At 44.0% G+C, this 25,118-nt stretch overlaps 1 pseudogene; it reads right to left on the bottom strand.

Annotated features, from left to right (window-relative positions):
* Positions 1-18,214: 18,214 nt before the first annotated feature.
* On the bottom strand, positions 18,215-18,881 carry LOC102431436 (annotated as a pseudogene).
* Between the last annotated feature and the right edge of the window lie 6,237 nt (positions 18,882-25,118).

The following is a 25,118-nucleotide window of genomic DNA, read 5'->3' as shown; positions in this document are numbered from 1 at the left end:
AAAGGTCTGAGGTGGAGATGGACATGTGAGATCCCACTAAGCCTTGGGTGGGGCTTGAATGAGATGATGTCAAAAGAGTGAGAAGAGGAGCTGTGGGAAATTCCAGCATCCTGCTCTGTAAAATTGTCTCCACCACACGCAAGCCCTTGGCCCAAGCAGTTTGTCCACATGTCATGTACCTTCATGCCATGGGTACCTCACTCTTGATGTACTTTTTTCCCTTTTCCAATCCAAACCTTTCATTAATGCATCATCAATGTAGTTTGAATTCTTGTCAAACATATATAATCTGAATCTAATAATGAGGGAACAATCAGACAAATCCAGATCAAAAAAATATACTAGACAAGTACCCTGGCCCCTTCAAAGGTGTCAACAATGAACGACAGGAAAATATAATAAATCAAGGGGACAGTTCTAGAATCTAGATTAAAAGCGATGAGAAAACATGACAATCAAAGGCAATGAGTGATCCTTGATTAGATTATAAAGGATATTTTGAAGACAACTGGGAAAACTTAAATATGGCATATTAAAGAATATTTATTGAATCAAGGCTAAATGCCTTAGGTGTGATCAGGATATTGGGATTATGTAGGAGAAGTCCTGATCCTCAGGAAGTAAATGCTGAAGAGTTTAAAAGAATGACATGTCTGCAACTTTCAACTGGTTCAGGAAAAAAAAAATTTTATATACTTAAAAGAAAGAAATAAAACAAATATTAGAATATGTTAACAAATTGTAGACTAAGTGATGGTTATATGAGTGTTCATTGTACTACTCTTATAAGTTTTCTTTAAGTTTTAAATTTCTCAAAATAATTAGTAAAACTGCAATGGACCAACCTTTTTTTTTTAGACCAAATTTCTAACTAGCCAGAGTGAGGTCAAACGTCACAGGTTAAGGGTAAAGCCCCCCAGAAGACTGCCTTTACTTCAAACACCAGCCACAAGTCTGGGGGTCTTCAGGCCACCCACATGTCTGACCAGATGGCTATAAATACTGAAGTTTCCACTACCCCCTCAGATTCTGTATTTACTTGAATGACTCCCAGGAGAGTGCTGTAATTACAATCACAGTTTTGGTTGTGTGTGTGTGTGTGTGTGTGTGTGTGTGTGTGTGTGTGTTTAAATATGTTCTTACTGATTTCACAAAGAGGGAGAGAATCACTGATCAGCTGCCTCCTGCACACCACCTACTGAGAATCAAGCCCCCAACCCTGGCATGTGCCCTGTCCTGTGTCCTGACTGGAATCAAACTGTGACCTCCTGGTTCATGGGTCAACCACTGAGCAACACCAGCCAGGCTACAATTACAGTTTTATATAGTGAAAGAATACAAATCAGAACCAGCCAAAGGCAGAAACACTCAGAACAAAATCTGGGAAGGTCCCAAGTACAAAATTTTCATTGTTCTATCCACGACCTGTTACCCTCTCCTCATGCTGATGTGTGACAATACAGAGAAGTTCACCCAAGCTCCTGTGTCCCTAGTTTTTACGGAGGTCTCATTACATAGGCATGATTGGTTGAATCATTGGCCACGCCCCTCCTCTTTTCCCCAGAGGTCTCCTCACACCATTGGTCTTTCTCAGAGTGGCCAGTCCCCATCCTGACTCATCTCATTAGCATAAACTCTCAGAACCCACCATAAATAGCAAAGACACACCTATCATTCAGAATATTCCAAGGGTTTACTGGTTACCTCCCAGGAACCAGGGACCAAAGCCAGCCACATTCTTTATTACACAGAAATAAGACAAAATAAATTTTCAAACACAAATTTTAAAAAACATCTTTCATCAAGAACCATAGTAAGGAGGCCTAGAGCATTTGAATCAAAAACTACCAGACTCCAGGGACACTGTCTCAACTCCATGCAGCCTCCAACAGCATACTGCATCTTGAGTTTAAAGAGGCCACTTAGCCCTAACCGGTTTGGCTCAGTGGATAGAGCATCAGCCTGCGGACTCAAGGGTCCCAGGTTCGATTCCGGTCAAGGGCATGTACCTTGGTTGAGGGCACATCCCCAGTAGGGAGTGTGCAGGAGGCAGCTGATCGATGTTTCTAACTCTCTATCCCTCTCCCTTCCTCTCTGTAAAAATTCAATAAAATATATTAAACAAATAAAATAAAATAAAGAGGCCACTTAGATCTCTCAACAGTTCCCATTTCAAAGGCATTAGGATAAGTCATTTCACTCAATGCAGCAGGTCAGGGCAAACAGTAAATACACAGTTGTGTAGGAGTGAAGAATAGAAGAAAATAATTTACATTTGCTGTCCAATACTTCCCAATTCAATTTAATATGCCAAATTCTTATGATAATCACAGTATATGTTACTTTAATCAAATCAGATCCTTCTAACTCTCCAACTCAAACAGGGAGGAAGTCAGGCTTCCACGAGCAGTGCGGAAAATCACTGTATAATTGTAAATTAGAACCGTAATCAGCCCTCTGGCCCCTGGGCCTTCTTCATCAGTAGGCTGAGAACCAAAGTGACTTACTGTGAATGTATCTGCAGAAGAGCTCCAGGCACAGGACCGAGAAATGCATTGTTCCCAGACCTGTTGAAAGAATAGCGGGGAGAAATGTTCATGAAAAATGAAAAGCAGAGGCTTGTTATCCAGTAAACAGAGGCTCTGGAAGCATCAATATTCTCTCTGCAACTAATTTGTTTTTAAATATGAAAATGATACCTGAGTAGTAAAAAAAAAAAAAGTTCAACAGTAAAAATGTGTAAGAGGATGTGTTACACTTAAACACTTAAAACATTTAACAACTCTGTCAAAAAGGGCACAGACCAATTAGAACAGATTCCGGCAACTGACCTGCTCTGGGCACACAACAAAAAAAGAAGTTTCTCACCCGAGACTTCCTGCCGCACTCCCCAGAGGTAACCACTGTTCATTTCTTAGGACTTGGTCTAGAAATGCTTTATGCCTCTACCAGCATATCTGTGGACTTAGACATCCTTTCTTGTGTAGCCCTGTTTTTGAGCCATACTGTTATATTGCATCCTTTTTTAACAATGTATCTTACAATCTTTCTGCATTTGCACAGGTGGAGCTACCTCATTTTTGAGAAGCTGGAGCAGTGCTACTCAAAAATGTGATCTGTGTACCAGTGCTAGTCTGGGAGCTGACTCCAGCTCCATCTCTACCAGCAGACTGGTAGCCAACAGCAGACTGCCTACTTTGAGCGGCACTGCAATAGCGTAGGTACCCACAAGTTATTTAACCAATCCCCCTCTTTTGTTGTTGCTGCTGTTAATCCTCACCGGAGGATATTTTTCCATTGATTTTTAGGGAGCGTGGAATAGAGAAGGAAAGACAGAGAGAAAGATCGATGTGAAAGAAACACATCGATTGGTTGCCTCCTGCACAAGCCCTGACCAGGGCCCGGGCCAGGGAGGATCCTGCAACCAAGGTCGTGCCCTTGACCAGAATCGAATCCAGGACCCTTTGGTCCACAGGCCAACGCTCTATCCATCGAGCCAAACCAGCTAGGGCTCAATGCCCCTCTTGATGGACACTTAGGTTCCTGCAGGTGAGCATTCTGGTATGTGGTTGGGAGAGTATTTCTATAGGATAGATTCCCAGGAGTGGAATCAAGGGTTGTGCAATTGATGACAAAGCTGATCATGATGGTGCCAGTGGTTAGAAACCTCAGAGAGCACTAGTCCAACTCCTGTATTTCACTGATGAGAAAAGTGAAACCAGAAAGGTTAGAGCAACGTCCAAAGTCAAACAGGTCCGTGGCATTAGTAGGAATGGTCCAACTCCCCTAAAAGGCACTGGGTGTCAGTGGAGTAACAACCTGGACAAGCGCCTTAGAGTCCAAGGGAAGGAGGTCGATGCATACACTTACCCCACTGAATGAGTCTATCTTCAAGGTCAGTATAAATTGGAACAATTAAGAGTATCTCAGAGGTCCTGGTTGGTGTTGCTACACAGTTAGAGCATCAGCTCATGCATTCAAGGGTCGTGGGTTCAATTCCCAGTCAAGGACAGATACCTGGGTTGCAGGTTCAATCCCTGGCCCTGGTCTGGTGCATTCAGGAGGCAACCAATCCATGTGTCTCTCTCACCTCAATGTTTCTCTCTCTCTCCCTCCCCCTCCTTTCCACTCTCTCTAAAAATCAATGGGAAAATATTCTGGGGTGAGGATTAACAAACAAACAAAAAAGGAGTATCTCGGAGGCACCACGGGGCCTGGTCAGCAAGAAATCCAGGTCATGTTTCCACGGGTATTGCTAGGCCTCCTAGGAAGGCTAGTGAAGGAGACTGAGGAGCACACTGCTTGGGGCTGAGTTAAGCCATCCCATAGAGCAGTGGTTCTCAACCTTCTGGCCTTTAAATACAGTTTCTCATGTTGTGACCCAACCATAACATTATTTTCGTAGCTACTTCATAACTGTAATGTTGCTACTGTTATGAATCATAATGTAAATATCTGATATGCAGGATGGTCTTAGGCAACCCCTGTGAAAGGGTCGTTCGACCGCCAAAGGTGTCGCGACCCACAGGTTGAGAACCGCTGCCACAGACGAAGGAAGAAAAAGGCTGTGTTAGATCAGGATATCCTAAGAAGGCAGATAATTCACTTGGAACTTAGAAGAGTTAAATGATAGTGGGCTCTGATCAGAGTAAAAATGAATTAGAGGCAAATGAAGGATTAATAAGACAGAGAACAGAGCAGAGTAAGACAAGGACAGAGGCAAAGGTTTGGCAATGTCTAGAGGAAGTGATCCGAGTTAGGAGAACAGCAGTGGAGTCTTGGAAGCCAAGAGAAGAAAGTTCCAAGAAGGAATAAGTAGACAGCAGCATCAAATGTTGCAGCGGGCTCAAATGAGAAGACTTTAAAAGATCACCTGGCCCTGGCCTAGTTCAGTTGGTTAGAGTGTCATCCCTATACAGTGTATAGTATACACCAAGGTTGTGGGTTCGATCGATCCCCAGTCATTGATATAAGAATCAACCAATGAATGCATAAATAAGTGGAACAACAGATCAATATTTCTCTCTCTCTCTCCCTCCCCCCCCCATCCCTCCCTCCTTCCATCCTTCCCTTCCTCCTCTCCCTCTCTAAAAATCCATAAGTAAACAAATAAAATATTCTTTGGATGTGGCAACATGGTGACCTCGCTGAGTCACTTCAGAAAAGTAATCAGAGCAGAATCCAGATTGCAGTGGGCTGAGGAGGGAATTAGAAGTGAGAAAATGGAGCCACTGAGCATAAATGGTAATGGTTGGGAAGGAAAGAGGGGGTGGGGAGGTGGTAGGGGGGTGGTGGGGGACAACAACACAGAAGCACATCTTAGATCTTTACTCAAATTCAGCATGCACAGGCTAGAGACCAGAAGTAGCTGAAGAAAGAAAGGGGGAGTCCCAGCTTCCTGGGTCAGCTTCTGCTGAATCATGGTTCCTGGGGATTTGTATAAATTATCCATAGTAACAAAACTCTGTGCCCATACCATTTGCAAGAAGTATGTATGGGGTACGATAATAACAATAGCCACTGTTTACTGAGAGCTTATGTATGCAAAGCTAAGAGCTTTGCATAAATTATCTCATTTAAGCCTCACAACAATTCTGTAAGGTAGGCCTTATTTTCTTCAATTTGAAAATGATGCAACCTGAGACGAGAGAGCTTAATTAGCCTGCTTACCGGTTATCCAGTCAAAAAATGGCAACGTCAGGATTCCAAACCAGGCTCATCCTCCTCCAACGCTGGTCCTCCTAACCACTAACCTGGGATCCCTCAAGCTGGACTTTATGACTTGCAGGCCTCAGGGTCACCTGGGCAGCATTTGAAAAATGCAAATCCCCAGGTTCCACAAAAGATCTAACTGAATCTATAAAAGCAGAGCCCAGATCTGTACTCCCACCGAGCTCCACAAATGATTCCCCTGCTCACAGAAGTCTTCTTACGTGAAATATTTACCTCCTTACTGTTTGAGCTGCCTGTCATCGGTCTTCATCCACACTGGGAGCCTGGACTGTTAGTTTGCGATAAAGTACTGTCTCAGGGCTTACCCTGGACCGGTTGAATGAGGAAGTCCTCCAGGCAATTCTTATCTTCAGAGAAGATTGAAAACCACTGTTCTGTGACTCCTAGCTGAAAGTATCCTTAGCACTACCCTAGGCCAGTGGTCGGCAAACTCATTAGTCAACAGAGCCAAATATCAACAGTACTTCTTCAAAATAGACTCGCCCAGGCCGAAAACCAACTTCTGGGCATGGGCCACGAAGTTTCAATCGCACTGTACGCGCGCCCGCACGTGGTATTTTGTGGAAGAGCCACACTCAAGGGGCCAAAGAGCCGCATGTGGCTCGCGAGCCACAGTTTGCCGACCACGGCCCTAGGCTAATGTAGGTTCTAACTCTTAATCATTCCTCATCTGTGAAATGGATATAAATATGCCTGCCTGATAGAGCCATCATGAAAATTAGTATTCTACCAATTAGGATTAGATTTGCCTGTTTATAACAAAAACAAAGTATCAATGGCTTAAACAAAAGGGCTTATTTATCTCTCAGATTAAAGTATGGAGCTGGGTAATCCAGAGCTAGTATGAGGTCCCTAATAATTAGGGGCTAAGACCCTTGTACCTATCTGTCCAAGGCTGCAGCCATTTTGTCTATAGACCCGTTATAGGGGAGGGAGAAGGGACCAACCTCAGTAGCTGAGTCAGTTGCCCTTAAGGAGCCTTTCTGGCAGGTCTTCATTTATAGTTCATGACCAAAACTCAGTCACAGGGCCACACCTACTTGCAAGGAAGGCCGAGAACTAAAATCTTTCAGGTCAGCATGAGGCCTTTGCCACTCCAAATAAAGGAGGTTTCTGTTACTGAACAAGAAAAATAAATAAATATTGGTGTGGCGGCCACAAAAATGTGCTTCTGCAGCCTTCCAACTGCAGGGAGCTGAGGGCCCCAGCTGTTGTGCTTTGAAGTCCATTGGCCACGCCACCCATGGGCAGCACCCCACCAATGACTGAGTGTGGAGGGGTACAAAGTCAGACCCAGTCAGTCCTGAGAGACAAGGGACTCCTTTGTTAACTAACTTTGGCTCAAGGACTTGCTGACAAAGCGGAACCTTTGTTAGACTGAGTCTTCCTTAAACTGTGAGGCCATCTGGGACACTTGCACCCAATCTCTCTCTCTCTCTCTCTCTCTCTCTCTCTCTCTCTCTTTCTTTCTCTCTCTCTCTCCCCTGCACTTGGAGTCTGATGGCCTTCCTGGTGTTCTCTAGCTCCTTCCCTTCTTCAGCTCTCTCCCTATTTCCTTTCCCACTGATATTTCCACCCCTACCCCCACCCCCCATAAAATCCTTGCACATTTTCTCCCATCTTGGTAACTGCTTCTCCAAGGACCGGGACTAACAAAATTGGTGAGTCAAGTCAGTCTCTAGCACAGATTCAATAATCCATGCAACACTTGCATAACACAGGGATGGGTATGTAGTAATAAGCACCCAATAAACAGTAGCTGTATGGTGATGATGGTGGTGGTGACGGAGGAGGAGGAGGAGGAGGAGGAGGAGGAGGAGGAGGAGGAGGAGGAGGAGGAGGAGGAAGAAGTACAGAGCCAGTCATGGAGAGAGGAGTGTCCAAAAATTGAAGGACACAGGTTCTGAGGCAAATCACTCTGTTTGATTCTCCTTCACCCCCAGAATATTTCTATTATAGTAAAATCCGGTTAAAATCAGCTCCAAAGGCAGTATGTCATCACAGGAAAATCGAACTGCCATTACTTAGCATCAGTCATTTCAAGTCATTTTTTTCAACAAAAAGAAAGGGAAAAAATAAAGAAATAGGTCAGGCCAGAGACAAAATTGCACAAAATAAACCCAATGTCCTGAACAACTCTGGTTCTTATATTATAAGAAACAGCCACCGGAAATTACTTCTCATGATGACCTAAGAACACTATTTCCATGAGAAAGTTTTCAGCATGGACATTAAAGCACATGCAAATCTCTAGAAAAATAATAAAAAGAATTCCAAGGAAAAAACACAGAATGAGGGAAGGCAAAAGGTGGATGTAATCTGTATGATACTAAAGTTCCATGGAACTTAACCAACATTATGTACTTGGTACATGATAGGAGCTTAATGAATTGTGGCCACCCAGATAACTGAATGGCTCTCTCAAGGTCGTACTTCACCATTAGTTCATTAAAGAAAGATTTGTAGAAAGTCTACTATGTGCTAGGCACTGAAGGTGCCACAAGGAACAAGACAGTTGAGGTTGTTCTTAACCTTGCCCTTGCCATCCTTTTACAAAGAAATCTCCTTTGTAGACATTTTATGTGGGACCCTCTACATCCATTTCTCCACGGACACAGCCTGAATTGGCACCCTCATCTATCAGATTTAAAGCCCAAATATTGCTTCTGAAATATTTTCTTGGTTTCTCAGACCAAGTTGATCCACCCATGCACTTGATGTAACCTTGGATTTCCATTGGCCTCTATATTCATTATCTATTGCTGCATAACAAATTACCCCCAAAACTTAGCAGCTTAAGATAACAAACATTTATTATCTCACGGAGCTAAGGAGTGACTTGGTTGGATGGTCTAGTTCTGGGTCTCTCATAAGGTGTCAGTTGGGGCTATAATTATCTGAAGGCTTGACTGGGCTGGAGGACCTGCTTCTAAGGTGACTTACACATGACTGACTAGCAGGTTGATGCTGGGTGTTGCCAGGAGGCCTCAGTTCTTTGCTATATGAGTCTCTCCATCGCTGCTCCTGACATGGCAGCTCGCTTTCTTCAGAGCAAATGATCTGACAGACAGAGACAGACTTAACAAGAGAGAAGCTGCAATGTCTTTTATAACCTAATCTCAGAAGGGGCATACCATCACTTCTGTATTCTGTTGGTCACACAGACCACCTCATGGGGCAATGTGGGAGGGTCTCCAGGCGGGTGTGAAAACCAGGAGGCGGGGTTCATTGGGGTTATCTTGGACACTGGTTACCACAGCCTCTAAGGAGAGCTTCCTCTCCCCAAACCCCACCCAAACCCCAGTGGGGACGAGGGTGTGTGCGCAAATTCCTCCGTTTGGAAATACAGTAGTCCCCTTTATCCGTGGTTTCACTTTCTGCAATTTCACTTACTCATGATAACATGGTCCAAAAATATCAAATGGAAAATTCCAGAAATAAGTTTTAAATTGTGTGCCATTCTGAAACATGATGAAATCTTGCACCACCCCACATGGGACATGAATCATCCCTTTGTCCATTGTATCCGTACTGTATGTACAGTACAATAAGATATTTTGAGAGAGAAACAACATTCACATAACTTTTATGTCAGTATTTTGTTATAATTGTTCTACTTTATTATTATTGCTGTTAATCTGCCCAATTTATAAATTAAACATTATCATATGTATGCATGTACAGGAAAAAATATAGTAGATATAGGGTTTGGTATCTGCAGTTTCAGGCATCCACTAGGGTCTTGGAACATATCCCCCATGGATAAGCAGGAACTACTGTACAAAGGCACACAGCAGTGAATTTACTGTCCTAGAAACCCAGTGTTTGAGCCCCATAAAACTACTTTCCCTCAATTGTACTTTAGCATCATGCCATAGGCCTTCATAGAAGGACATCATAGAAGCAGCTCCAATAAAGTTACTGGTGTTTGTTTTACTGCTCAGTGTCCTCTTTCTGAAGACACACTGGAAAAAATATCTCTCTGGTCTTGGGATCAGGAAAAGTGTGTTTCTCCTAAATAACTACTTTGTTTTTCCCATGTAAAATCTGGCATTTTATTACCACTCATGTTTCCTTCTTTACTAAGGCTGTCTAGAAGCTCAGAGCCAACCGTATGCTGGCATCCATTTCCTTGAGCTAATGTCATACTAGAGTTATTTCTTCCACTTGTTCCCTATTTTTTCCAATTCCCTCGACTTTTAATTAGTTAATTAATTAATTTACTTGTTTATTGTTAATCCTTACCTGAGGATACTTTTTCCATTGATTTTTAGAGAGAGTGGAAGGGAAAAGGAGAGACAGAGAAAGAAACATCAATGTGAGAGAGACACATTGATTGGATGCCTCCTGCACGTGCCCTGAGCAAAACCAGCTAGGGCCCTCAACTTTCAATTTTAACCATTTGTACATTTTGTGCTTTTATAATTCCTCTCAAAGCTTTTGTGGACTGGAGTATAAATACATAATAAAATGAAAGTTTTTGTCCAAAGACTGATGACTTGCACACATGTGCCATCTAGTGGTGAGAGTGGTACCTGCCAGAATAGAAACCCCCGATTTTTCAGATATGTTTTTGCAGGAAAGTGAAGAGTGGGAGGGCTGGAAGATGAGGGAGACAGGGACCTTTCTTTGGCTTTGTCAGGGAATTGAGACTGCTGGGGATTAAAGAGACTCCAGGCAGGGCATAGAAGGTGAATCAATCGCTAGAATCCAACATGATTTATTGGAATCTGAACAAGCAGCCGAAAGATCAGTAAAGACCTTGCAAGTGAGGAAGACACTGGCAGTGGAAGAGTTAAGTGAAAGGTGTTTTAAAAAAAAACACACACAAAAAAAGCGCCTAACAGTAAAAATAGACCAGATTCAAACAAATGATCACTTGAAAGGTACTTAATGTGTTTTGATTGCAGATGTGACCAGCCATTTTTAAAGCATTTGCATTACCTTAGGAAGAAGCTCAGAGTCTAATGTTTTTGTTTTACTCATAAGAAAACAGGGGCCCAGAGACAGAGCACCTTGTCCAAGGTCACAGAGCCTGTTAGTCACAGGTTCAGGTGACACTGAGACTAGTACTCTTTCCCCAGAACCACACTGCCCCTAATCAAATGTAGCAGATGCTCATCTGGGCTTTCATTTTGCACACGGGGCTTCAAAATAAAAATCCGGTTATCACATAAAAGTGCTGGATCCAGCATGTTTCCAAAGAATTATTACTCACTGGTTTTGCAGCTGTCCCTGGGCACACCCCCAAAGGGTCAGGACGGAGGAGGTGGTTATAAAGCACTGGTTCCAGTAATCTCCATTGAATGGCATAAGCCATCATTTGTCCACAATGAAAAGGAGGGATTCTAGAAGCCAACTGCAGTAGCTGAGGAAGCCCGAGGCTGAGAAAGAGAAAGTAAGTTCATTTATAGCACCTGCTCTGGGCCAGGCTCCAGGCAGGAATGCTGGGGAGGCAAGCTCTGCAATGCACTGGTCATATCCAGGAGCCACATACATTGCATCTGTCTGTGCTCTGGCATGTTTTGGGGCACAGCCTGAGCTATAGCTAAGGTATAGCTTGGATCTGCAGACCCTTGAAGACCTAGCCCAGGGGTCTACAGTCTCAGGGTGAACTGTCTTGGAAACAGCCTGTAGTCAGGGACCACTGGGGTGGGGTGGGTGGGGCTACTGTCTAAAGTGGAACTTGAGACATTACCGTATTGAACAGCACAGACATAGAACCGTTTAATCAGCAAGAACATGGGAGAGGGCACGCCAAGCAGAAGTAACAGCACATGGGAAAAAGTCAGGGAGTGGGAGACAGCTGGAAAGCAAGGTAAATCCACTGAAGGTCCTTGAGCACTGGGCTGAGGAGTTTGGCTTACAGGGGACACAAAGGGTCTAAAAAGGAGTCAAGTCATCGTATTTGAGTTTTGAAAAGATTTCTCTATTGCCAGTGTGGGACGGCCTCGAAGAGGCGTGACTGGAGAAAAGGAGGCGGGTCTCCATTTGTTCCTCCTCTCCCAGACTCACTGTGCTCCAATCCCAAAGAACACCTCAGCTCCTTGAATAATGTAATACCAAATTCTTACCAGCTGCGGGGCCCTTGCACGGGATGTTCCCTCGGTTTGGATCACTCTCTTCTTTGCTGTTACAAAGTTTCTATTTTCTCTGCTTTCAGGTCTCAGGTCAAGCCGTTCTTCCTTTCCTTCATCTCCCAACCTATTTATAGCTCCCTCCGTTATTCTCTCTTGTAGCACCCTGTTTCTTTTTTCTGTTTAGCACAGCTTGAAATTTTATTCTTGTTTGTGTTGTGTAATCAATGTCTGTCTCCCCTATTAGATTATAAATTCCGTGAGGGTGGGGTTGTGTCTGCCCCATTCAAAACCGTGTCCCCAGCATCCAGCACACACAACGCCAGGCATTTAGCAAACCCTCAATAAATACTGGATGATAAAACTGTTAGGATAGCCAGGGTGTCCGTGGTTTAAAACTAGGGCAGCAGCAGCACATCTGAGAAAAGACGATTAAGACCATACGAAGTGGACAGGACAGGTCTGAGACCATCGGAATTCGTTCCGACTGTACAGAGTTCTGACTTTACAACTGTCGGTATAAGCTGGGCAGGTGGACAACCCTTTATCCACCACACGCTCAGTTTCCTCTCCGTGAAATGAGAACGACGCCACTGCAGCCGGACAGAACAAATGTCCTCCAGTTCAGACATAAGATTTGGGCTGGGGCGCAGGGCCGTGGTACCTCACTTGAGGCCAGTTATGGTGGAGAACACCCGCAAGAACTCCCGACGCTCCCTGCGGGCGGAAGTAACTGCCGGAAGGAAGTCCTGACATAAAATGGATCCCTCATATGCGCAGCGCCACGGTTCTCTGTACCCTCATAAAGCGTCCGATGAGCAGCAGAGCGAGGGGGCTAACTTAGGGCCGTTGTCTTTTATTTCTTTTTAAAATATTTTCCCCATTTCTCAGCAGGTCTCTTTAAAAACTGCTTCATTGAAATCTAAAGAATTCTCGGGACTGTAGGGTAGAAGGGAGATTCCAGCATGGGATAAGCAAGAGGTAGGTGGGTAGATGCTCCTGCGCAGCGCCACCTGTTCCAGTGGAGAAGCCACGGCCCTCCTCTTCCCCACCGATCCCGCTCCACCCGCGAGCACCAGAGCCGGAGAAACGCGAGCGCCAACTGGACCGGAGCCCTGCATGTTCCTACATTTCCCACAGGTCTCTGCGCAAAGGCAGGAGCCGAGCCGCTCTCCCCGCCTCAAGAGACGCTTTAATCCTCACCAGCCAGTCATATTCCACAGAACGGGGCTGGGAGAGGGGGAGGGGAGGCAGGGGCGCAAACCTGACACCATCCCCATCTAATCAATCTGGAGGAAATAAGCGCCGCAAGGCCATCTGGGAAATGTAGTTTCCAAGAAGACTTCTGGGAAACAGAGGACAGCCTCGCCAGGTTCGGTCACATGGCCTGTGCGGTGCGCTGTCCTGGGGTTTTGCCTTTACTTGCGCTATGGTAGGAGGGGTTCCCAGCTATGGGAGTAGCTGCTGCCACTTTCTGGACTCGATTTCTGGACTGGCCCGCTTGCCCCTGAGCGTCCCTGTTGGCCAGCGCTGACCGTATATGTGCATGTACGTATGGCTTCTATGGCCTCAAGTTAACGTGCTATATAGGTCTTCATCATGCTCTTCCTCTGCCTTGGCCAGTGCAGCGGCCAAATCACCCCAGTTGCTTCGAAGCTTTACTAAATAAATGTAGAGCAAAGCCATTAATCAATTATTGAGTTGCCTCATCTTTGGGGACCTTTTCCCACTACTGTTCACACTCCACCACCTTGCCCTCACCCAAGTCTCCTTAGAAACTTGAGTCCGGGGCGGGACCTTTCTCACTATCAGCCCCTCCTAGTTTCATTTATTTCCCTACCCAGCCTGGTTCCTAAGAATCCTGTCCTACCTCACAGTCTTCTGTAACAACCCCAAACCGTAGGTAAATACAGTTACTTTCTTTGGATTTACTAGGTGCTCCTGGAGATTGGTGCCACTAGAATCAAAGGCTCAGGAGGATAATAAATAGAGGCAGGGAGTCTGCTGCCCAGGCCTCTGGAAGGCTTTGGAAGGGCTATCTTCATTGCCTTATACCCCATGTTTGTCCTATAAGAGCATGAGAATGAAATGTAGAGCAAAGCAAAATATTAGTTATGAGAATATCCTCAAATGGCATGTTGGTAATAGAGAGTCCTGTAAAGAATGGAATAGAAATGTAAAGTAACATATAAACAATGAAATGAGAAATAGCAAGAAAGCATAGCAAAGATGCTAAATTGGTATATGTTAAATGAGCCCAGCAAGCAAATGACAAAGTCCTTTAAAAAGCATTATGCTGGAAAGAGATTGGATGTTTCTGATGGAAAGCCAGGCATAGGCAGTGTTTTGTTAGCTTTACAGAAAGATTAAAAGATTATAGACCAAAAAAAACAAAAAAAACTTGAAAAGTGACAGGTGTAAGACTTTGGAAATCAGTAACTAAACTAGCTTCAAAAAAATAATTTTAAAAAATGGGTCTTTGCTTGAGGAAAAAAGGAGATCTAAAACAAATGTTTGGACATTTCGGAGTTCTCTACTATGCTGTATCTCAGAGGTGGAATCTCGTGTAGACCGGGCTCCTGCTGTCACACAGGCCATTAAGCAAGCTTTGGAGTCCCCAGGTGGAGACCACACACAGCATGGAACTTCTCAGGAAGAATGCTACTGTTATGGCTGAAAAGAGCCCCTTGTTCCCACCAGTTGCTGGGGGAAGTGGGGTTCTTGGAGTGCCACTAGAATAAGAATTTCCAGAAACTCCCTCGGGAGTATCAGATATTGTAGAAAACTTTATTTCTGTGGAATTACACCCCTGAGTTTCCAAGATCCCATTGTCTTTGCCCTGCCATAGAAGAAGTGATTCAGCAGAGCTAGGATCAAAGCCAGTGTCCAGAGTTTCCGCTCCATGTTGGAGCACAGATCCAGTCCAGGATCAGGCTAGCTTAGTTTGTGTTCTCCACTGCTGTCCATCAGTCCATTGTGTGTGGGGTCCACAGAGCTATGGAGGAACACAGGTGAGCGCAAGAGAGCCTTGAGAGCGCCAAGAGCAACAAGAGAGAGAACTTCTGTGTCGGGGCATTATGTATTCCAAATTTTCACATTTGGAATGTAACCCTTCCCCCTTTAGCCAGTGATCTCTATTCCCAGGTTTGACTGACAGGCATCTTCCCTGTGTCACCCCGATTTTACTGAGCTTGCATCTGTCTCCCCTTTGTTGGATCCCTTCTGTCCGGTATTCGCTGGCACCCTGCCCCGGGGGCGAAAAGACCCCCTCCCTCTCTTGGGCCGGTGAGAAACTGACCTCACCACACTGACGTCCAGAAACTGCCCCACCCCGGTGGAAAGTCCCTGCCGGACAAACGGCTCCTGGAAATGGCCAAAACCGCAGGACAGACCGCAGGTTTCACCTGACCCCGGAAAACCCCCACTGCCACCAGTTTCTGCCAGCATAAAAACTTGCCCCTGCTCCAGTTTGGCGCGGCTTCTCCAGCTCCCCTCTCCGAGCTGGTGAACCCGCCCGTGTGCTCCCAATAAAGCCTGTTTAATCTGGTCTCTGATTGGACTCACGGTTTTTCCTTGCGGCGGCGTAAAACCTAATACCTTCCCCCAGTGATCTGTAGGGAATGGGCCAGTGGTTCCATGTGGAGTGTGAAATTGCATCTTTCTGGTGAAGCTGCTCAGGGGGCCATGCTTATGATGTCTGGCCTCTCTTTGTTCCTTTCTAGCTAATGACAATGGTAACACTACCAAACACTGGAGAAGAGGTTTGGTTTAATTTTGTCCTCTTAACAATGGTAATGTTTTGTTAAGATATATCTTTCGTTCCTCTATAGCATGAGGCAAATGGTTGTCATGCAAAAAGGTCCATGAAATACTTTAAACTCCATCTATAGTGTTTTCACATATCATGTGATACTTGGTATAATTTAGTAAAGAAGCAAACTGTGAGTTAACAGTTAACTGGAAAAGGTATTGCTTTGAAAGCAATCCAATTTATTACACTTCTACATACTAACCTTGCTACCTGGTTCTAAATTTAAAGACTTGCTGTTTACCAAACAGGAAATTACAGCTACGTTTACATGTCTCTCTGGGGGAAATGCATGCAAAGAATAGCCACATCTTTATATGCAAGGCAAATATCCGGAAACAAATAGAACAATTCGGAAATCCCAAATAGGGCATTAATATTTTAGGACTGGAGCACAAGATCCTCAATGAACAAGAAAACTTAAGCATTGTAGGGAGAAAAAAATCACAAAGATATCAATTTTCATTAAGATAAAGCAGCAATTTTCAACCTTTTTCATCTCATGGCACACGAAACTAATGACTAAAATTCTGCGGCAGAGCAAAAAAAATATATTTTGCTCATCTGAAAAAAATAGGTATAATTTTACCCAGCTGGCATGGCTCAGTGTTGAGTGTTGATCTATGAACCTGGAAGTCATGCTTCCATTCCCAGTCAGGGCACATGCCCAGGTTGCGGGCTTGATCCCCAGTGGGGGGGCGTGCAGGAGGCAGCAGATCAATGATTCTCTCTCACCATTGATGTTTCTCTCTCTCCCTCCCTCTCCCTCTCTGAAATCAATAAAAATGTATTTTTATTGTCTCAAGGTTTGGCAAGATAAAATTGCCAGGTGCTTTTCATGAATTCTGGGAAGGCCACAACAGAGTGAAAAAAGGGACCTTGAAAATTAATCTGTATCAAAATAGTCAGCAGAGGAATTTTGAAGTCAATAGACAGGAGGGTATATAACACCTCAGACCCCCACCCAACTTGCTCTTCAGATTAGCTGAGAGCTGGTCTGTGCTTCATAAGCCAGATGTATAGGTTTGCTTGCTTGCTTTGCTTTTTTCAATAAAGGTGCATGCTTTAATTGCTTTAATAAATTGGCTTTTCACAATGCAGTCAAGGTCTCTTGTATAAATTCATTTATATGAGAAAACAAGGGTCGAGGTTGGGGACAGCCCTGTTCCACTGGCTCAGGGGGCTGTACTGTCTGGTAACACCTCTCCAGTGTCAGTGAGAGGTGCCTATAACAATACTGACTTTTACTGAAGGCATAATTAGGTATAGTTTAAAGGTCATCCAGAAGTACAGGTTTTATTTATTTTTAATTTTTTTATTAATTTCAGAGAGGAAGAGAGAACGAGAGAGAGAGAGAGAGAGAGAGAGAGAGAGAGAGAGAGAGAGAAACATCAATGATGCAAGAGAAACATTGATCTGCTATTTCCTGCATGCCCCCCCACTGGGATCAAGCCCACAACCCGGGCTTGTGCCCTGACTGCGAATCGAATTGAACCGTGACCTCCTGGTTCATAGGTCAACACTCAACCACTGAGCCACACCGGCCTGGCAGAAGTACAGGTTTTAAAAAATAAGAGTCCGCTGCACCTTCCTTCATCTCCCCACTCACTTTTTTTCTTTTTTCTCTTTCCTTCCATTTTTCTGAACAACAAGCATATAATGCTAAGTGGCATATTTCATTCCAAGGTACAAATAATGATAAATATCCATCACCCATCTTAAAAAATAAAGCATTACATTTATAGCTGCAGCTCTGTATTTCCCTCCCTGGTTTCATTCCCCCTGACAGAAGTAAACCACATTTGATTTTTATTGGTGTTTATTATTCTCATACATGTCCTTTTATACTTTTACTAGATATGTCTATATTCCCAGACCAAGTATATGTTGTTTTTTATGTTAAGTTTTTGAAAAATAGCACAATACTTTCTGAAACCCTTTTTCCCCTTAATAAGATGTTTTTGAGAATTATTCACAATGATATATATAGCTGTGGTCCATTAATTTCCTCTGTTGTGCAGTATCTCATTATATGAATAAACCACAATTTACTTACCCATTCTCTGTTGATGAACATTTGGATTGCTTCCCATTTTTTATTATTACAAACAATGTTGCAGTGAACATTCTTTTTTTGACCTCATCATGATTTATTTTTTCATTCTTACTTTGGATTTGTAATTCATAGGAAGATATCTTACCACCCATAATTTCACTTGAAAAATTTCCATTACGTTTATCTCTTCCTCCAATTCTTTCTTTCTAGTCCTCAGCCATTGTCTTCCTCTTAAATTTATCCCAATAATGCATCTGACCCCATTCTCCTTCGATTTCTTTATTATCCAGAAGGAGGTGCTTCTTCTACAAGAAACCTGGGTGCCAGTCTCTCTTATTTTTTAAATATATTTTATTGATTTTTTACAGAGAGGAAGGGAGAGGGATAGAGAGTTAGAAACCCCCTATTGGGGATGTGCCCGCAACCAAGGTACATGCCCTTAACCGGGATTGAACCTGGGACCCTTCAGTCTGCAGGCCGACGCTCTATCCACTGAGCCAAACCGGTCAGGGTATGGGTGCCAGTCTCTTGCTCTCTTCCTTATCCCGACTGGTTTATTAAAGCATTTCTCGTTAGAACCAATTCTCTTAACAGCTCTGAGTTTTTGCTGCTGTGCTTTTTAGAGCAGGGGTCCTCCTTTTCCATTGTTGTCTTGTTTCTGGGAGGTGAAGTGGAGGCTGGCTGCTCTGCGGGTACTTCCAGATCAGTCCTCGTTTTTTCTTTATTTTCTGTGTCTCTGTGTTGGTGGGGTTGTCATCTTCAGGGCCCCCAGGTGAATTCAGGGAAGGGGTTTGCGCCCCACAGCCCTTATCCTGGACCTCTCTGGTCACATATCCACTTCTCCTGAGTCCTTAGGGGCCCGATAATGAGACACGTGGTCCACTCGGATGGTTCTCCCTTTGATCCTGATCCCGTTCAAGTTGTCCACGGCCAGAATGGTGCTCCTCTGGTCTTCATAGCAGAGGAAACAGAATCCTCTGGATCTCCCAGTCTTCTTGTCCCGCACCAGATGGATGTTCGCGACCTCCCCATACTGTGAGAACACACAGATGACGTCCCCTTCCGTCAGTTCGTAAGGAAGGCCGCCCAGGAAGATCCAGGCGCTGTCTTTGTACTGGGAGTGCCAGGACACGGCCGGGGCGGAGCCGAGCTGGGCCTCGCGGTCGTTCAGCTCCTGGATCAGCTTGACTTTAGTTAAAGGGTTCATCTCCGCGGGGTGGGATTTCTTCAACAAACCCTTCTCTTCTGGGACTGCACCCCGGCCTCTCCCAGGTCGGCCAGCCCTGGATGGGTGGCCCTGCGCCCGAGGCTGAAGGAAATGGGGGCCGCGGAGGGTCCCGCAGCCGCACAACACCCTCTTCGTCCTCCGCCCACTGGCCGGCGCGCTGCACGCTGGGAAGGTCAGTCTGGGCCCAGTGGGCGGGGCCCACGACCAGCGCTGGAACTACTTTCCCATGAAGCACTGCGGCGGCGACGGGCAAAAGCGGATGCGGAGTGGGAGGTAATTGTCGCTCTTTTACTTCGTAGAAGCTTCTGGAGCCCAGTGCACAGGGACCTATAATTCTTCAGGGAGGTGGGCGTGGGAGGACGTGGCCTCATTCCCTCGCGTAGACACGTTGCCAGGTTTAATACTTGACAAGCTCTGGGTTCAAGTATTAATAAATAGAGGTCCTCCGCTGTAGGGGCTCCCAGTCCAGTGGGAACAAGGGCGGGCACCGTCCTTGGGGCGCAGGTGCTTGGGGCGCAGGTGCTTGTGGCGCGGGCCCTGCACACCAGCCCCACGGAGTCGCTGGGAGCGCGGTGGCCTGGCTGCCGGCCAGGAGGCCTGGCTCCGGAGATATTCGTAAAAACACCCTGCATCCTTGCCACGGCTGGTTTGGCTCAGCGGATGGAGCTGTGGACTGCAGGGTCCCTGGTTCAGTTCTGGTCAAGGGCACATCGCAATGAACATTCTTTTAAATGTGTCTTCACGCACAAAGGGAAAAACCAGAGTATATACACCCATGCGGTTCTGTGTGATTTAGATATCCATGAGTGGAATTGCACTTTCATGCGTCTTCACCTTGAGATATTGTCTACTTGGTCTCCAAAATGCTTGAACCAATTTACACTTAATTCAGCAGTGTAGGGGAGTTCTCATTTCTCCATTGGACCACAAAATTTGAAACTGTCAACCTTTTTAATTTTCCCAAGCTGTGGATAGTAAATGGTACCTCATTAAGGTTTAATTTGCATTCCTCTGATTAATAATGAGGTTGAGCATCTTTTCATACATTTATTAACCATTTTGGCTTTTTATTCTGTGATTTACCTCTTTATCATTTACTCATTTTTCTATTGAGCTTTTGTAAGTATTGATTTATGAGTTATTTCTATATTCTGGGTTTGAGTCCTTTGTCAATTCTATCTTTTGTTAGATTTATTGTGAGGTACTTTGTAATTTATTTCTTAATGTTATAAATGACATCTTTTTTTAAGTTTTATTTTTCAACTCTTTGTGTCTGAATATAGGAAAGCAATTGAATCACCTTGCTAAACTCTCCTATTAATTCTAATAATCTGTAAGTTATTTTGGCTCTTTCTATGTAAATAACCATATAACCTATGAATAATTGCATGGAAGTAATAGGTAATAGATTGAATAATGCCTCTCCCCAAAGATGTCCACAATCCAATTCCCAAAACCTGATAATATGTTACCTTGCATGACAAAATGAACTTTGTAGATGTGACTCCATTAAGGGTTTTTGAGATGGGGACATTTTCCTGGATTATCCAAATGGGCCCAATATAATCACGAGGTCCTTTTAAGATGGAGGCAGAAGGGTCAGAGACAGTGAAGGTTATATGATGACAAGTAGCACAGAGAGACGATATGACGATGGAAGCAAAGATTGGAGTGATGTGCTTTGATTATAGAGGAAGGGGCCTCTAGAAGTTGGAAAAGACAAGAGAACATATTCTCTCCCAGAGCCTCCAGAAGGAACACAGCCCTGCTGACACCTAGATTTTAGAACCATGGACTAGACTAATTTCCGACCTCAAGAACCGTAAGAGAATACATTTGCATTGTTTAAGCCACTAAATTTGTAATTTGTAGCAATTTGTTTTAGCAGCAATGAAAAACTAATACAAAGTACATGTAAGATAAACTTTTTGAGACCTGTTTTGTCTGAACTTGTCTTAATTCTGCCCTCTCATTTGCAAGTTTCGTGGCTCTAGAATTCTAGGTTGGAATCCTGTTCTCAGAATGAGATAGGTAGTTTTTTCTCCCCTTACAATTTTTATGTCATTTATTTCTTTTTCTTGTCTTACTATGCTGGCCAGTCTCTGCAAGTACAATGTTGACTAGAAAGGTGTTAAAAGATGCCTTTGTCATTTTCCTGATTTTAAAGGGAATGTTGCTAATACTCTACCATTTAAGTATTCTAATTGCTATAAATTATTGGTAAAGTGTTTTCAGTCAAGTTAAAGAAATTTCCTTATTCTCCTCTTTGGCTAAGATTATTTTTAACACGAATGAGTACTGATTTTTATCAAATGCTTTTTCTGTGCCTATCAAGATAGATTTTCTCCATTAATCTATTATTGTGATGATTTATATGAATACTTTTTGTTTAAGTTGGACCAACTTTGTATTACTGCAATATGACCAGCTTGGTTCCGCTACATTAAGCTTTCTAACATTGTAATTAAAACTTTGACTTACATGCTTATGAGTGAAACTGGCTCTAAGTTCCTGTCTTCTGCTGTCCTCATCTAGTTTTGGTTCAGGTTTATGTAATTGAATTGGGGAGTGTTCTCCTCTCATCCTGTTTTGTTTGTTTTGTGTGTGTGTGTGTGTTTCATTTTAGAAATTAATCATTTATTTATAGCTACAGAAGATACAGATTCAATTCTCTTAATTTCATACACTCTGATCCATAAACACATTTCCATTGCCTTCATTCTCCCTATATACAGTGGGGCCTTGACTTACGAGTTTAATTCGTTCCGTGACAGAGCTCGTAACTCAAATTACTCGTATGTCAAATCAAAAAGTGAACGAGAGACACGTGATGCTGGGCTGATGTTGTGGCATTCACTGTGACGTTCGCTGTGCCAACTAGCGGTGGGGTATCTGAAGCTAGCTCGTAACCCGAATTTTAGCTCGCAACTCAAAGCAAAAAATCGGCCGAGAGACGGCTCGTATCTCGAAAAACTCGTTAGTCGGGACACTTGTAAGTCAAGGCCCCACTGTAGTTATATAATACTAGAGGCCTGGAGCATGAAATTTGTGCACATGGGGGTGTCCCTCAGCCCAGCCTGCACCCTCTCCAATCTGGGATTGCTGGCTCCCAACTGCTCGCCTGCCTGCCTGCCTGCCTGATTGCCCCTAACCACTCCCCTGTCAGCCTGATTGACGCCTAACTGCTCCCCTGCTGGCCTGGTTGCCCCTAACTTCCCTCCCCTGCCGGCCTGGTCACCCCTAACTGTCCTCCCCTGAAGGCCTGGTCGCCCCCAACTGCCGTCCCCTGCCGACCCAGTCACCCCCAACTGCCCTCCCTTTCAGGCCTGGTCCCTCTGAACTGCCCTCCCCTGCTGGCCTGATCGCCCACAACTGCCCTTCTCTGCCGGCCATCTTGTGGCGGCCATCTTTTGTCCACATAGGGGTGGCCATCTTTGACCACACAGGGGTGGCCATCTTGTGTGTTGGAGTGATGGTCAATTTGCATATTACTCTTTTATTAGATAGGATGAGCCACATAATATATTACTTTTACATATCCCTTCCTGTACAACTTTGGTTTTTCCCTGGAGTAAATAAATGGCCTCTTTTTATTTGGTTGGATTTTTTACTTAGTTTTCTATGTGCCAATCAGTAATTCTTCCCGAAACTCTCGCATAGAACTATAACTCAGTTCACTTCAGTATTAGGCAGCTGATACAGTGGGGCCTTGACTTACGAGTTTAATTCGTTCCGAGACCGAGCTCGTTAAGGAGCTCGTTAACTCAAATTACTCTATCAACTCAATGCAAAAAATTGGCCGAGAGACAGCTGGTATCTCAAAAAACTCGTTAGGCCCTGGCCGGTTTGGCTCAGTGGATAGAGTGTCGGCCTGCGGACTCAAGGGTCCCAGGTTCGATTCCAGTCAAGGGCATGTACCTTGGTTGCAGGCACATCCCTAGTGGGGAGTGTGCAGGAGGCAGCTGATTGATGTTTCTCTCTCATCGATGTTTCTAACTCTCTATCCCTCTCCCTTCCTCTCTGTGAAAAATCAATAAAATATATTTTTAAAAAAAAACTCATTAGTCGGGACACTCGTAAGTCAAGGCCCCACTGTATTGTTGTTTTACATGGAGAAATCTCTCCGGGAGTTTTCTTGTTCTTTCCTTCCAAATTGGATTGTACTGTGCCTGTTCCTGCTATTTGGGGAATATTTCCCCTCTACTAACACCTTTTATATTCCTTTTGTCTCTTTTCTATTTTGGAAAACCTTGTTTCCAGGGTTTTCTCTTTCTTGGTTTACTGGTTCATTTTGGTGGAGCACATTCTCGCATTTTGAGGAGGGGAGTATGGAAGGTGACATTTTTGAGGCCTAACTGCTCAGAGTTTACCTTCCTTCTACTCTCCCACTTGCTTCTTTGATGGGTCCCGAGTTCTAGATAGGAACCTTGTTCTTTCAGAATGTAAAGGCATTTGGTCTTCTACTTCCAGTCATGATGGTGAGAGACCAATATTCTTCTATTCTCTGTTTTTTGTACATGAGGTATTTTTCCTCTCTTCTTGCTTGTAAAATATCCTTTTTATCTCTGATGTTCTGAAATTTCATAAGGATATGTTTTGGAATAGATTTACCCCTTACTGCATTGGACTTTTAATCTAGAAATACACATCCCCAATTCAGGGAAATTTTCTTATACTATTTCTGTGTGTGTGTGTGTGTGTGTGTGTGAGAGAGAGAGAGAGAGAGAGAGAGAGAGAGAGAGAGAGAGAATTTTACATATATGAAAGAATATGAGTAATATAAGTTATGAAACATAGTAGTAAAACAAACATCTCTGAAGCCACCAACCTACTTAGGAAATAGGATATTATCAATACCTTGACCTTCCCTATATGTTCTTTCTGATCTCATTCCCTGCCTTCCCATGCTGCCCCCCTTCCCTCACCCTCCACCAGCCACATGATCACTCTCATGGCTTTTTTCCCAATTTGATTGCCTTTTAAATTGTTTAACTACACATGTATGTGTTGCTAAATGACAGCTTGTTTACTTGTGCTTGCTTTGAATATTGTAGAAATAGCATCATATGGAGAAATGGCATTCTTCTGTGGCTCGCATTTCATTTAACATTGTTCATAAGAGTCATCTATGCACATAGCCATAGTTCATTAACTTTTCATTGCAGTATAGCATTCTGTTGTATGAAGCTATTACAATTTCTTTATTCTCCCAATGACAGGCATTAAGTTTTTTCTTCCTATCATGCCTACTAGTGTGATCATTTCTTCCCCTCATTTTCTCTCTTCTCTCTGAAACTTTTATTAGTTGTTGGGTCTTCTGGAATGAGCCTTTAATTATCTTTCCCCTTCTCTTCTGCTTTCTGTTTCTTTGTATTTTTTCTACTATCAGAGAATTTCTCAAATTATGCTCTAATGCATCTATTGAATTTTTTATTTCTGCTATCGTATTTTGAACTTTTAAAAGCTCCTAGTCTCTGGATGTCCCTTTTTCTACTTACTGTTTTGTTTTCATATTTTCTTTTGCTTTGTGCATTTTCTGCTTTCCCCTTGGATAGTTGAATGGGTGGGTGGTGGATTTGTCTCTATTTTATATTAGAAGCTCCCCTCTGATATCATGGGATGCTTAGCTATCTGCTCAGATGTTTGAGCCCTGGGTGCATGAGAGGGGCCCATATTCCAGTGGGCTTCACAATAGGGTGATCAAGTGGGGACCCAGCTGTTTCATTGAGGGAACACCAAATGCCAGTAGGTCTTTTTCTTGGCCTAGTCAGTTTCTCCAGAGAGGAATCTTCCATTCTTCCTCCCAGAGGATGTAAGCTTGTCTACCATCATTCTGGCTGCTCAGAAGGGAGAGTGAGTGTGTGGGGGTAGAGGGGGTGGGAAGGGAGGTTGACTCACAGGTAGACTTTCACTTAGTGCCTTTTTTAGTGTAGTTCTCTGTTCTCCTTCAGTTAAGGAGGGTGGGAGTGGAGATCTGGTATCTCACTGCTGCTCAAACACACAGCCAAGATGCAGCTCCTATTTTCAGCCCCCTGCCCACCCCCCCCCACCCCCATCTCGAGCGGATATTTCCGTTAGAGTCCCCAGAGTAAAAAAATCCACTTGCTTCTTGTTGTGCATCACCTTCCTTTTCAGGTTTAAAACTCAGCTCTTTCTGCTCTTCTAAATCAGTTACCACTGACTCTCCAGATTCCAAAATTTCTGGACATCTGTCAT

This window comes from Myotis lucifugus, unplaced genomic scaffold, assembly GCF_000147115.1.
Source record: "Myotis lucifugus unplaced genomic scaffold, Myoluc2.0 scaffold_16, whole genome shotgun sequence".
In the NCBI taxonomy this organism is placed as follows: domain Eukaryota; kingdom Metazoa; phylum Chordata; class Mammalia; order Chiroptera; family Vespertilionidae; genus Myotis; species Myotis lucifugus.
The sequence above is the reverse complement of the archived record's forward strand: the minus strand, read 5'-3'. Positions and strand labels throughout refer to the sequence as shown.